This window comes from Phalacrocorax carbo, chromosome 2 (assembly GCF_963921805.1).
Source record: "Phalacrocorax carbo chromosome 2, bPhaCar2.1, whole genome shotgun sequence".
NCBI classification, from domain to species: Eukaryota; Metazoa; Chordata; class Aves; order Suliformes; family Phalacrocoracidae; genus Phalacrocorax; species Phalacrocorax carbo.
The window spans coordinates 113,142,266-113,155,104 of record NC_087514.1 but is presented as its reverse complement, the minus strand read 5'-3'; the positions used below and the strand labels follow the sequence as shown (position 1 = coordinate 113,155,104).

At 39.8% G+C, this 12,839-nt stretch overlaps 1 protein-coding gene across 2 annotated transcripts in view; it reads right to left on the bottom strand.

Annotated features, from left to right (window-relative positions):
- Window positions 1–12,839, bottom strand: part of ITGA9 (integrin subunit alpha 9) — a 229,345-nt gene that overhangs the window by 32,059 nt on the left and 184,447 nt on the right. The gene's annotated exons all lie outside the window — the stretch shown is intronic.

Here is a 12,839-nt window from a genome sequence, read left to right as displayed (position 1 = left end):
AGAAAACCCTTCTCACTTTTTGCAGCTTATGAATATTCACTGAAGAAAATCTATTGGAATTTAATACAAACTATGACAACAAAGTATCAGCAAGTTCTGCCTGCTGCCATCCTTAAAACCTGTAAGAGTGAGAGGGAGGTTTTCCCGTAAACCACCAAGTGACATTCTTATACATCCTGCTGTTGACCTCTCCTCATCCTCTGCTCTACTCTGAGAGGATGAAACCTTGTACCTTATTCAAATCACAAATCCTTGAAAGAGGGAGAAAAAAAGTTGTTATAGATAGGAAAGCTGCATGCTCCGAGTCCAATTCTGCATTAAACAGTTTATAGCTGAGTTAGCCAAAGTATTGCCGAAAAAGAAACAAACCCCGAAGTTCTATCTAGATCTTAAATGTTATTTTCCAGACAAGTGATGTTTATGTCTCTTGGTAAGATATACCTTTTCTGCTTCACTGGCCCACAGGCTCTTCATAATCTGTTCTTTGAAGTACATATTCATAACCTGTCTTTACATTTCCAACAGATATAGGTACAGGTAGCTACACACATTTTACAGTCTCCTTGGGATCAACTGAAAATTAAGACTATGATGTTCTCCATTTGTCCAGATCACCTGGAATGAGTTTTTGTTATTTATTATAGGTAAGAGATTCACAAAGCTGGCATTTATTTTCTTTGAACTTTCATGTGGGAACTAGATCCAGATCAGCCAGAAGGTTTATGTAAAATCAAGAACAGCAGAGAGTCAAGATCTATTCAGTACTTGTTTCTTCTTCCTGAAAGTTTGAATTACCAGACACTTGATCAGATGTCATTAGATTCACGCAAGAGGTACAGAAAGGACATCATGAGCTTCCGCACTATCCCAGCTTTTGGCATACTGTCCAAATAGTCCTGCTTTACATCCTGTACAAATACAGTGTAAGAACAAACCAAAGCAGAAATATCTCACAAGGCTGAAAAGAATTATCTGGCCTGAAACAACATAAATCTGGTCCTTTCTTCTCTAAATGATTATCTTTTCTTAAACTGAAGCTTGGCTCCATCTCATCCTTTTTAAAACACTTTAGTTGAAACAGAGAAAAGCACCTCCAGATGATTAAGTCTGAGTTTGGAAATACCCTTTCCTCTCTACCAACTATGCAGCAATCCTAGATAAGGTGGCTATTAAACTCAGTGTCTCTGTCCATGCTAGGAGGGACCTGTGCAAGAACGAAGCACCTCCTGTCACCTGTGTTGCTCTGGCACAGACCAGCAGGTCACCTACATCCTGTTTTAGTAGCCAAAGAGAGACACTTACCACTTGGCCTGCAGGATTTGGGGGTATTCAACCAGACAGAAATTACGTCATGTTCATCTGTGTATCTGTGATGAATCAGTGTATGCTGACAGCCAGTGGGCAGGAATGGATGTAAGGCAGCTGAGAAGCACTCAGTTTCTTTTAGCAGTCAGAAACAGCAGAGCCACAGAATTAGGAAAAAAGTAACAAAAAACTCTGAAATGGGTGGATGATGCTGAGGTAGATGGAAGTCCAGCCTTTTTAAAGGACTGGCCACAGTCAGGGTTTTTGGTGGTTTTTTGGTTGTTTGTTTTTTTTTTTTCTTCATTTTGGTGTTGTGTGTGTGTTTGTTTTGTTAGGGTGCCTGTCAGTCTTTTGTATTTCACACCATCTCTTATTTTCCTCAATTTTCATATGTACAAAGGGAAGGTTCAGTCAACCAGTCAGACAAAACTATGGTAACTTCTGATTAAACTGTTTTCAATGAAAAACTCAGGTCTAGGAAATGAACCTGCTGAACAAAATCTTAATACAAAACTCCTGCCTGCATTATGCTGAGACTGAACTGCATCTCTGAAATACAAACCAGGATTTGGCCTCCGGTGAGCCTCTCCGTGTTCAAACATGGTGCTACCCCAGCCACCTGTTTCTCTCCTTCTGACCAACTTCATAATCTGATACACAGAGAAGAAAATTTCTGGCAAAGTTTAATGGCTTTGCATGAGCAAACACTTATGATTTATAGGTGCAAGAAATGTGCAAGTCTTCGAAATGGAGTAGGTAGCCAGGCTCTTCAACAAAGTCTTGGAGTTTCAGGGTACGTGACATGCTAGAACTTTTCAGAAATTTCCATGTGGTCTCAACAGCCACAGAAAAGAACTACCCCCAAAGTGATCTTCCCAGGACCTGGGATATCACACCTCACGGAAATAGCAGAAGGGGGTTTTCAGAGCAGTGCAGAGGGTGTGGAAAGATGTGCATTGCTTTTGCACTCAGTACAAGGATTATACAGAAGCCACATGGAAGAATCAGCATCCAAACGTAACACAAACAACCAACAACAAAACTGGGTCAGGGGGAACAGGAACAGAAGGAAGGCTCTCTTAAATCCTACGTTAAGACTGCAGCTTGGAAAATAAAACCCCTCTCCCAAGTGAGGTACCAAACAGAAGCGGCCCTGCAGCCTCCCAGGGAGGGACTTCCAAGGAGCTGTGTCAGAGCTGACTCTGAAGGTCGTTTCATTTTGTTTTCCTGAAGGTACTTACCTGTTTTAAGCCTTGCATAAAATCATTTGTGGTCTGGTGCACTGGCAATACAGTTAAATCTCCTGTACTGGAAGTGCACCTAAAATTTGTACCCAGACAGATGTAGACAAAGTCTACATTAGCACATAATGTAGGCCAAACAAGAAGGTGAACCAGGCTAACTGCATGGCATCCTCAGCAGCTGATGTGCATATTACATACTTTTCTAACTTACTCTGAGTCTGGTCCTGGGGCCTGAATGTGCTGCAGCCACGAATGAGTATTAAGTGCACTCTTCAAGTGCTCCTCTGTGTTTCTTTTGCCCCAAAAGGAATCCAGTTTGTGCAGTCTGGAATGCGAACCACAGCTCCCTCTCTGGGGAGAGCTGGGGATTTTGCTTTAAAAGCTCACTTCTGGACTGAACTAAGAGGCTAATAAAGAAGCACTGTAAGGCACACTTTGGTCTTCAGCCCAGCAGAACTTCTGCAAAGGGTAATGACTCTGAAGGTGCGCAAAATACACATTATGCAAGCTTGCTAAGAACAAGTTTTCAAATTTTTCACTCATGACTGTGGATATTACATTAACTCCTATAAGCAGGACTCCTGGAATTCATATCGTTTGTTATGTACTGGAATGGTTACATTTATACATAAGCAAACCCTTCTGGAACAAAAAGTCTACAATCAGTCTTGACCATACAAAATTCTTCCATAACTAGAAGTGATATATACTTTTTTTAATCTGACCTAGCAGATTTCATTGAACAGCTTTACACTGCAGAAAAAAAATCACAAAAAAGTCATTTCAAAGGTCTTAAATTATTTCCTAGTTCCTCTCTATGTACAATAGTCTACGCTCTCACATGCAGTTGAGACTACCACATATATAATGAGTTTTTTCAGGGTAACAGTGTAAGAGTTTTGTAACACAGAACTAAATATTACCAATTCATAAGGGGGCGGTTTTCTGACGGAAACCCAAACATTCTTGAAAGCCTTTTCCATGAAGAATTTATAACTTGATTTATTTATTATGATTTGTCATTGTTCCATTTACAACGAAGCATGTTTTGATCACCTTGAATAACGTCTTCAACTTTCATGTGACACAAACCAACCTCAATAACAAAAGTAAAATTTTCCCCCACAAGTTTTTACTGACACTGGTTTCTTCCTACCAGGCTGTCTGTGGGTAGGGATGTTCCCATTCTCTAGGAACATCTTGTCATAGACTGCAAAACACCTAACATCAACGCATCACATATTATTTTTTTCCTAGTTTTTACCTCAAGTTCAAAGGCATTTTTGTCAAACTACTCAGCCCCAAGGTAAAGAAAGGTGTAAAAAAAACCCACACAAAACAAAAAAAAAACCACCCAAACACACTGATATTCCCACCATGGAATATCACAGTGATTAAAGCCAGCACAGCCTGCATTCAGATATCGCCTGCATTCTGGATGCCGGAATAGCCATCTACAATTTTCAACAGTGAGACACTTCTGCTGCGTGCCTTGCTTAGACAGCTAACAGGCCTGCTTCCAGATGGTGGATGTGTGACACCTAAAAATGACCATCTTTTAGAGAATTTTAGCTGGACATCCAAACTCTAAGGAACTGAAAAATCATTCATGAACATATATATATATATGTATTCTCCTACTGTATTCAACACATGCATATACATGCAACATGCATAAACATAAAGAGGTATAAACCAGAACATTAGTACTACACAGACTACAAACGGCACCTTGCATAACAAGCCTCTAAAGGTCACCTCTGCAAACGTTAATAGTATTACTAAACTATCACCATGCAGAAAGAAGAATATCCCTTACACTGTCCGCCCTACCCATAAATGGTCACACATTCAGAGCCAAGTTAGTCTTTAGTTTTGTTAATTTACTGGAAGTTGTTGTCCTTAAGGAGACAGGGATGGATGTCCAAATAATGGAGCCTTAAGAGCCCATAAACGTGCTTGAGAGACAATGTTTAAATAGGACAGCCTATACAATGGGTTACTCTGCCAACTTTTTGTTGTCAGCACGAACCACTAAGCTTCTCAGAGACAAGACATAACCACTGGAGAAAGCACGTGCATTACTTCATGCTTTAAAAATGCTGTATCTGCAACAAGGAAGAAATTCCCACAGGATGACTTCAGTGGACTCTGAATATTTGAAAAGTCTTACGGAGCTGGGGCAAATTCATAAAGTAGCAATGATTAACCATATCAGATTATGCCACTCTTAAGAAAAGTGGCAGGAGGACATGTCAGAGTGAAACAGTTGTATGTAAAACATATCATGTACACTCCACACACATTGCATCCTAAAAAAGTGCAGCATATTTAACAGGGCTGTACGGGAACAGCATGGTGGATTTATCACATACACAGGCATCATCCCCTCTGACTTGCCTTGAACGTGTAGAAACAATACTTGTGCTGGGCTTGGCACTCACAAGGTGGTACCAATGCAAGGGGGACAATCACCATGTGTTCTCCTGGGAACACAGAGGATAACCCAGGGCTGCCAATGAAATGCTGCTTGCATTTCTAATCCAGGTCAGCCATGGGTTTAGGGGGTTTGGAGTTTCTAGGAGAAATGATACACCTGCTGCCTCACCTGCACATTCCCCTTTTACTATCAGCTCTGTCCTCCACCTTCAGGGTACTCACAACATCGTTTCTGCTCATCTGTAGCTACTCTCAGAACATGACAAATTCTAGCAAGCCTTTGGGGCCTTTAAGAAATTTTTAGGTTTGTTAGCAAACATTTTAAGCATTCAGGCCATACTGCATGTAACATAAACTTCACAGGTGGACTGAAAGCCAGCGGCCCCTTCTAGACTAAACCTCAACCCAATTAACACGCATCAGAAGTGAGACCCTCTGTTTTTTCCATAGTCTCATATCCTCCACAAGGTGTCAACCTGGGAGAGGGAAATGAAATAGAATTTCCAAACAGCGGGCTGGAAAGGTCAGCTAAGGACCAGGCACAGGGAAGTGGAAATTGGCAGTTAGCACAGGGTTAAGTACGTGCATGTGATAGGAGTGTCTCAGAAGAATGAGACTGAAAAACATGAGGAAACTAGCTGCTGCTTCCAACAAAGCATTAAGTACAATCTCCCTACTGCATTGCTGCATATAAGAAGCTGAGTGCTAATCCTGTTTTTAAAGATTGGCATTTTACAAGATAAACAGCAAGCAAATGTGTATCTTCAGCTCATTCCTTATAGACAACACTACACTCCCACTAATGCAGACAAAATCATTACGGTATTAAAACTTGAAGCTTCCAGGCTCTTCCAGTAAGCCTGATTCCCTTCTTGAGCTAAATCTTCACCAGTTATTAGCAAAAGCCTGGAAGCCAGCAGCATTAAGCTGACAGAAAGGAACCGTGAAGGTGGAATCCAGCCGCGAGTGCGTGTGACGGAACCAAACCCAAGTCCAAACACAGAAAAAGTGCAGGGACAAGTTCAGGGAAAACATCATGAGGCACAAGATATTTGGAACGGCAATTTTAGCTGCAGGAAACACACTCAAGGTCTGAACACAGGTCAGTTGTTTCACAAAATTGTTAACATTGTTCAAGTCTGAAATGAATGCCTTTCTCATCAGCTCTGGGGTATGCCGGCTCCAAAGGACAGTTTGGCCATAGACTACTTGAAACTGCTGCCAGATAGTTTTTATATATTTCTCCTTTGTTATTAGGTTTTTTTGCTGTTTTATTTATGTAGGCATGTCTAATCAGTGGTTCAAGCTTGCAAATTGGATAATAAGTAACAGACTAATTTTTGTTTATCTTTGTTGCTAACCATAGCACACTCACCCTAACATTAGGGGGAAAATGTGTATGTGTCCCCTGATTCAAAGATACTGATTCACCCTATAGTAGGTGAACAGAGATGAATTGATAGGCACGGTTAATCTAACATGTCACACGCACTGAAAAAAAAAAAGAGTACTCACAAGAAATTCCAGACAAGGTCAGACTTTCAACAGTAGACAAATAAGTTCTGTAAATATGTTATCTGAGTACTTGCTCCATATGCCAAAAATGTTTAATATTCACAGATAATGAAACATGTTTGAATCAGAGCAGTTTTGTTGATTCTGGCAATAAATTTAAGAGTCACTGAAACAACAGGAGAGAATTTTTAAAATTAACCCATTTTAAACCACCCTTGAAAGACTTTGACTAAAAATAGGCATGCTGTTAAGCAAAACCAGTAGTCCACAGATCCAACAGGTAAACTTACATGGCCGCGAGAGACAAGATTTAAACAGCAAAGCAGAGATGCTAAAGCATTAAATCAGGATAGAGGAGTATTCCACCGTAGCTCTGGCTCCTGCTCCTCCAGCCGAAAGGAAAACAGCAGATGCATGTTTGGCATAAATCCGTGCTAACCTGACTGCAATGCCTGTAGATGTTTTTCTGATCCACGTAACCCTGCAGCTTAATTAAATAACCTGTTAACTGGGTTTGATCAGCACAAGCGTGCAATATTTGCCTGGTCTTGGCCCTGCAACCACTTTGCACGTATTTAGCAGCAATCCCCAGAAATACTACTCTCAAGAACTAGTGCTGCCTAACCAGTGTAGTAAGAAAAGCAAAAATCTGATTTAAAGTTCCTGACTTAGAAGACAGTGGCTTCTTTCCTAGACAGAGGGCACTGCCACATGTACACAGTGAGAAGGATCAACAACTCTTATGATTTAACTGTAAGGTCTGCAGAAGGTTCAGGCCTAAGAATGAATGAATACCATCTTACATGGAAACCAGATTACCTCTAACATTCATGTGCTCCTTGTATATCAGCCTTTAACAGTTGAAATCCAGAGGGAGTCACTAACAGGTACATTTCCTCTCCTTATGATGAACTGTTAAATGCTTAACTCAAGAGGCGGCAAATAGATCTCAAGGTACGTCTCTATTTAAAAAGCCCCAGAGATCCCTTGGAGTTTACTCCTCTTTCAGCTAGGTTGCACCTGTCTGCCGCACATCCCTGTCTATAGCCTTTCCTGTGGCACAGAAACCACAAATAAGCCCATGGTTTTTCTTTACCTAACTGCTGGACTTTCCTCATGGGCTGTGCTGACATAAGGATGAAAAGTTCTGAATACTGTGCAGATAAATACATTCCCTGTAGGCTCAAAAAATTCAGGTGGGATGTTTCACTAAAGCAGATATTAGAATGTATCAGAAAGGTATCTAAGATCAACTCTAAGATCTAAGCTCTCTTTAGGGACAGTGGAGAGAAGGTATGACATCCAAGAGGATAATTTTGCTGATGTGTTGTAGACACTTGAAGATTAAATGAGTGATCCTCATTAAAATCCCTCCTAGGGGGTGGGTGCTGGTAGGGTGTTTTAAGTTAGGCAGATGATGTCCTTTGTTTCCAGGACATCCTCAGAGTTCTCATTCCCCCAAGGAGTGGTTTATTGATACTTTTGAAACTATCCAGTACCTTGCACAAGACTGGAACGATGTACTTTCAAGGTCAGGAGATAAATCCAACAAAAGATGCTTATTTCCACAAGAACATGGGGGTAAACCCTTCTTCCATCAAATGGGAGATAGAGTTTATACATGCTGATACCATTGGTTTTAACTCTTCCTCTCGTTTCTAAATTTACATTTAATTCACAAATCTTGTGTTATTTATAAAAGAAAATGGCTAGCTTATGAATCAGCATTTAAAAGAGGTGTATATTTTAAAAGAACTAATCAATCATCTCTTTCCTGAATTTCCTTCTTCATTGTTTTTTGGCAGGAACATCTTCGCCAATGGGAAAATGGTGAAAAGAGGTAATTCTTACACTTCTTCAAAGAGAAATAAAACAATAAAATATTACATTAAAATAAAATAAAATTTTGTAGACTCTTTCCTCACTCAGTAGTTCCTTCACGGGGGAATTTCCTGCCTGGGAAGCTTACAAAAAGTCTTCTGTATATTTTTTCCATACCTCAGCAAAACTCCTGATTACTGAGGTATCCACCAAACCTCCTGCTTCCTTCATGAATCTGATAAGAGCTAATGTATATACCCAATTCACTTCATAATACTTCTTTCTTCACCTGAAATTCACTTTTATAAAAAGGCAAATCAGCTGTCTTTTTCAAAATTGGAATATCACATATTCTACCAAGAAAATAGGAACTACGGGCAGTCACAAAGTAGCAACACTTTCAGTTGACACAAAGTATTAATCAGACTGCCATATGATATTGACACATCATGAGTTTTATGGGGAGAGGGTGTTGGAAAATTTCAATAACCAAGTAATTCGACAAATTTCACTACGTTAGTTTAGAAGGTAATTGTGAACAGGCCACCAGTGAACACATCAAGTGTTGCCATGGTCTGATTAATATGTAGATCACAGATCATTTTTTGTCCATGTTTCAATGGCCCTGATCTTTATAGTACCAGTCTTTCTTGAAAGACAGGCTTACCTTTGCACGTTCAAAATTTGCTTTCCATGAACATTCTTTTTATCTAGCATTTGCAAAAAATTTTCACTGCTTATGCAAATACTACAGCACTCTCATTGCTAGTAGATTTGGACAAAACAAAAAGAAAATATCACAAAACTTGTGCAAGTATGGTTTCAGCTAAAAATCCAAACTAGGAATTCACAGAAAACTTTCTGCTGTGTTAAGTAGTCTTGCTGTATCCTGAAGGCAATATCCAGCAATACATTAAAAGATCATTTTCAAGCACTGTAAATGCAGTGAACAATAACCAAGGCACAGCTTTTGTATAGTGATTCCTGTAAACAAAAATGTCATGATTTTTTTTCCACTTTGGATTTTTTTTAAGGTCCTAACTCAGGAAAGAAATTTATTTTATGGCCAGGCACCCTTTCCTGTATAACAATGAAATCTTAAATGAGAGCTAAGTTCCTCTTCACTGAAAGAGCTTCAGACATTAGGAAGATGTTTATGAGAGCTCTTTCTGAGCTGCTTTGCGGTCCTGTTTCCCATGCCTAGAGGTGACTGTGCCATGCTGGACAATGGCATACGCTCCTGCCTCCCCTCACAGCCATCTCAAGACAGGGTGGATGCACCAGTTTCTTCTGCAAGTGACAGAGCTCCCAGGCAGCCAGATTCCATCGCTATCACAGAGATCCTCTAGACCGGGGGTGGGAGGAATGCCTCCAACTGCCTGAGCAAATTGTTTTGGAACAGTCATTTAAAGAAGTAATTAAGGCAAAGGAGGCAGGAAGGTCAGCAAGTTTCTGTACAATACACTCCCTGGAATGAATAACTTCCTCCAACAATCTAGCTATGCCTTTAAATATGTTGCCAAAATATGAGTATGCGAATGTGTGTATAGTAATCACTGAAATGAAGAGACTATAGGGGGGATTACTAATATAAAGGGCTAAAATAAATCTTGCTGTAAGTCCAAAATGTTCCTATACAAACCTTCTATCGATGGTGGCAACCAGCAGCAGCATAAATTGCTGCTGGAAGAAAATTTTCCTACATCGAGTACTGTCAACAAACCTTTATATTTTCACATGCTGGGATTGTGTATCTATGTTTTCAGAGCCAAGACCTGAAACTTCAAAGGACAGAAGCTAAAACAATTTTAAACTGGCTGCCAACAAACTAGGGGTTTTCTACACAATGGTAACAATATACAGATTTGCCTCTGTATATGGAGCGTGCAACAGTGAGCCTGACGATCTCAACATATGCTTAAAAGAAGCACCTCAACACATGCTTAAAGGCACACTCATGCACTACCAGCACTTTAGACAGCTTTGACAGTTCTTCTTTGCTGATGGTTTTAAACATCAGCAGTTCAGTTGCCGAAGAATCTTATTCATATGTTACAGATAATAAGCAGAAATTGCATTTAAGGTTTTAAAGTTGCAAAGTTTTCTTTTTCATTATACAAGTGAAGAAAAACCTCAAGCAGCCTGGGACCTTTCACGGAACAAGACAGCAAGCTTTAACTCTTCCCCTTAACATCTTCCTGCTCCTTACAGACATTACTGTGTAAATGCCAGGAAGAAAAATGACATGAGTGTTACACAAAACTGGCCTTAAAAATGTAACCTGTCATCAGCCAGGAAAGACTTGTGGCTCTGGGACTGACTCCATTTTACTTTTTCTCTTTCAGTGTTCACAGGAAGAGAATAATGTTTATTTCAATGGTTTTCCTTATTGAACATGACAAGATTTTCTACAGTCCCATGCTCAAGCAGCCACTAACTTAAAAGACAACTTGCAAAAGGAATTCTCTTCAACTCCTCCATGCCATTAATTCATTTCAAGTTCAGCTTTTCTTTATTTTTATAAATCTTATTGATATCCAACTTTCATAAGGGCATAATCCAGGTCTCACCCACTCAGACAGAAAGGAGAAGCGTGAAGTGAATATGCCAAACATAACAGGACAATTGGAGGACTTCTGTCATTCCAAAAGAAGGACTTATCATCTTGCTCCCTAACCAGAAAGTGATGGGAACACTGGACCAGGAACTAAGGGCTTGAGCCGACTGGCACACTCAAGGTTAATGGGAGCAGGATTCACAAGACTGAAGTTTAACCCATTTTTCACTCTCTGGAGATAATTCTCAAAGTCTGATCTTAGATGTCTAGGGAAACTCAGGGAGACTAGATCGTTTTTGTACTGTCAGTGGAGACCAGCAAGTGGTTCTCCAGTTGTTTCTATGCCTCTCTCTCTCCATTAATTACTAGAGTAAGAGAACATAGTAATTTTAAAATATTCTCTTACCAGCAATTACTAAAACAGTAATTACTATACTTAGGTATCAAAAGTTACATGAAGGGAGGGCATTTCTCATCAGAAAATTGAGGACAGTATTTCCTTCCTTCTCCCTCCTTCCTCTGAATTCCCATTTATTTCATTGCCTAGACTGCAAACTCCTTCAAAAGACTGTCTTGTGACACGTGCATCTCCCTTTCCAACAAGATTCTTATCTCAGTAATGACAACAACACAGTTATATACTTGGTATTGATTCATCTAAACAGGGTCTTAAAAAAAACAATCAGTGCTTGCAATAGAAGAAGCAATAGCTTCTTAAAAAAACCCACAAACGCACACGGCACTTGCTCTGGGTTAACACAATGCATCTTCAATTCTGGTGACAATTGTCTGACTGGAGTCTAAACAACTTGGCAGCCCTCAGAGCTTGGTCCCTCCAGAGGAGGGGCAAGAGACATCTACTTGCATTGCAGTTGGCTTCCAGTTCAAAGAGGCAAACTCTGTTTCCAACTGTTAGTCCCTTGTTCCTCATAATTTTGTTTACCTTTGCTGGAAATAAAATAAATAGGAAGGCAACAATCTGATCCAGTTCCACAAAGCCAGCATCAGAGTAATCCTGGACATATTGCTAATTTATCAACAGCTTCAAGAAATACCCTGGTTAATTTGGTAGGAACTCCCATTGTGGAAATCTTTTTGGATGCCCCTGAAAGCAGCTCCTTGGCTGGCAAGTCAAGTAGCACTTCCCTTGCCCTCCAAATTAGCTGGATACCCAAAGGAAATTACTAATCTTGCAGTTCAAAACCAAAACACACACAAGTATAATGAGCACTGTTTTCCTTTGTGGAAGAATAGATCATCAATGGCTTGAAGAGTATTTATAACTATTCAAGAGGGAATATACATTTCTGTTAACACTAACTCTACCGTACTCTTTTTGGGTGAAGCTCTTCTGTGTCATCACCTATACCGTTCCTATCACAATACTTTTACCAACAAGCTGAGGTATTTTACTTATTATGTTTGTAACCTGGCTTGAGACCTTTGCAAGAAAGCAAATACAAAACTACATAAAACCAAACAAGTGTCAGTTTATCTTATCTGCTTCCAAAATACCATTTACCGCTGCAGAATTTGGGTATCTACTATGTCAAATCAATGTCAATGGTGAAATTCCCTAGTTAAAATGACTTGTAAAATTTCTAGCATTTCCTTTTGGTTTAAAATTCCTGATAGGGAGAAAGTTCACTTTTTTCCCCTAGTTTTCTTTCAATTATCCATTTTCTTTTACTTCTGGCTTTTACTGTTGACTTGTTTCCTTTGTATATTAGGGATTTTGCTGGGGGAAGTGCTGCAGAAACTCCCAATACCCCTTGAAGAGTGTCTGAACATCTCTAAGGCAGAACTCCAAATGTCAAAACATCTCTGTGACCTGAATTTCTCTGGAAGAAAATCTTAAAACAGTTTCTGCAATAAAGCCAAAAGCTTAAGAGCAACAGGAACAGAGGAAGCATGAGGGCTGTCATTTCCTCTAAGAGCAGCAAGATAATAATTCCTAT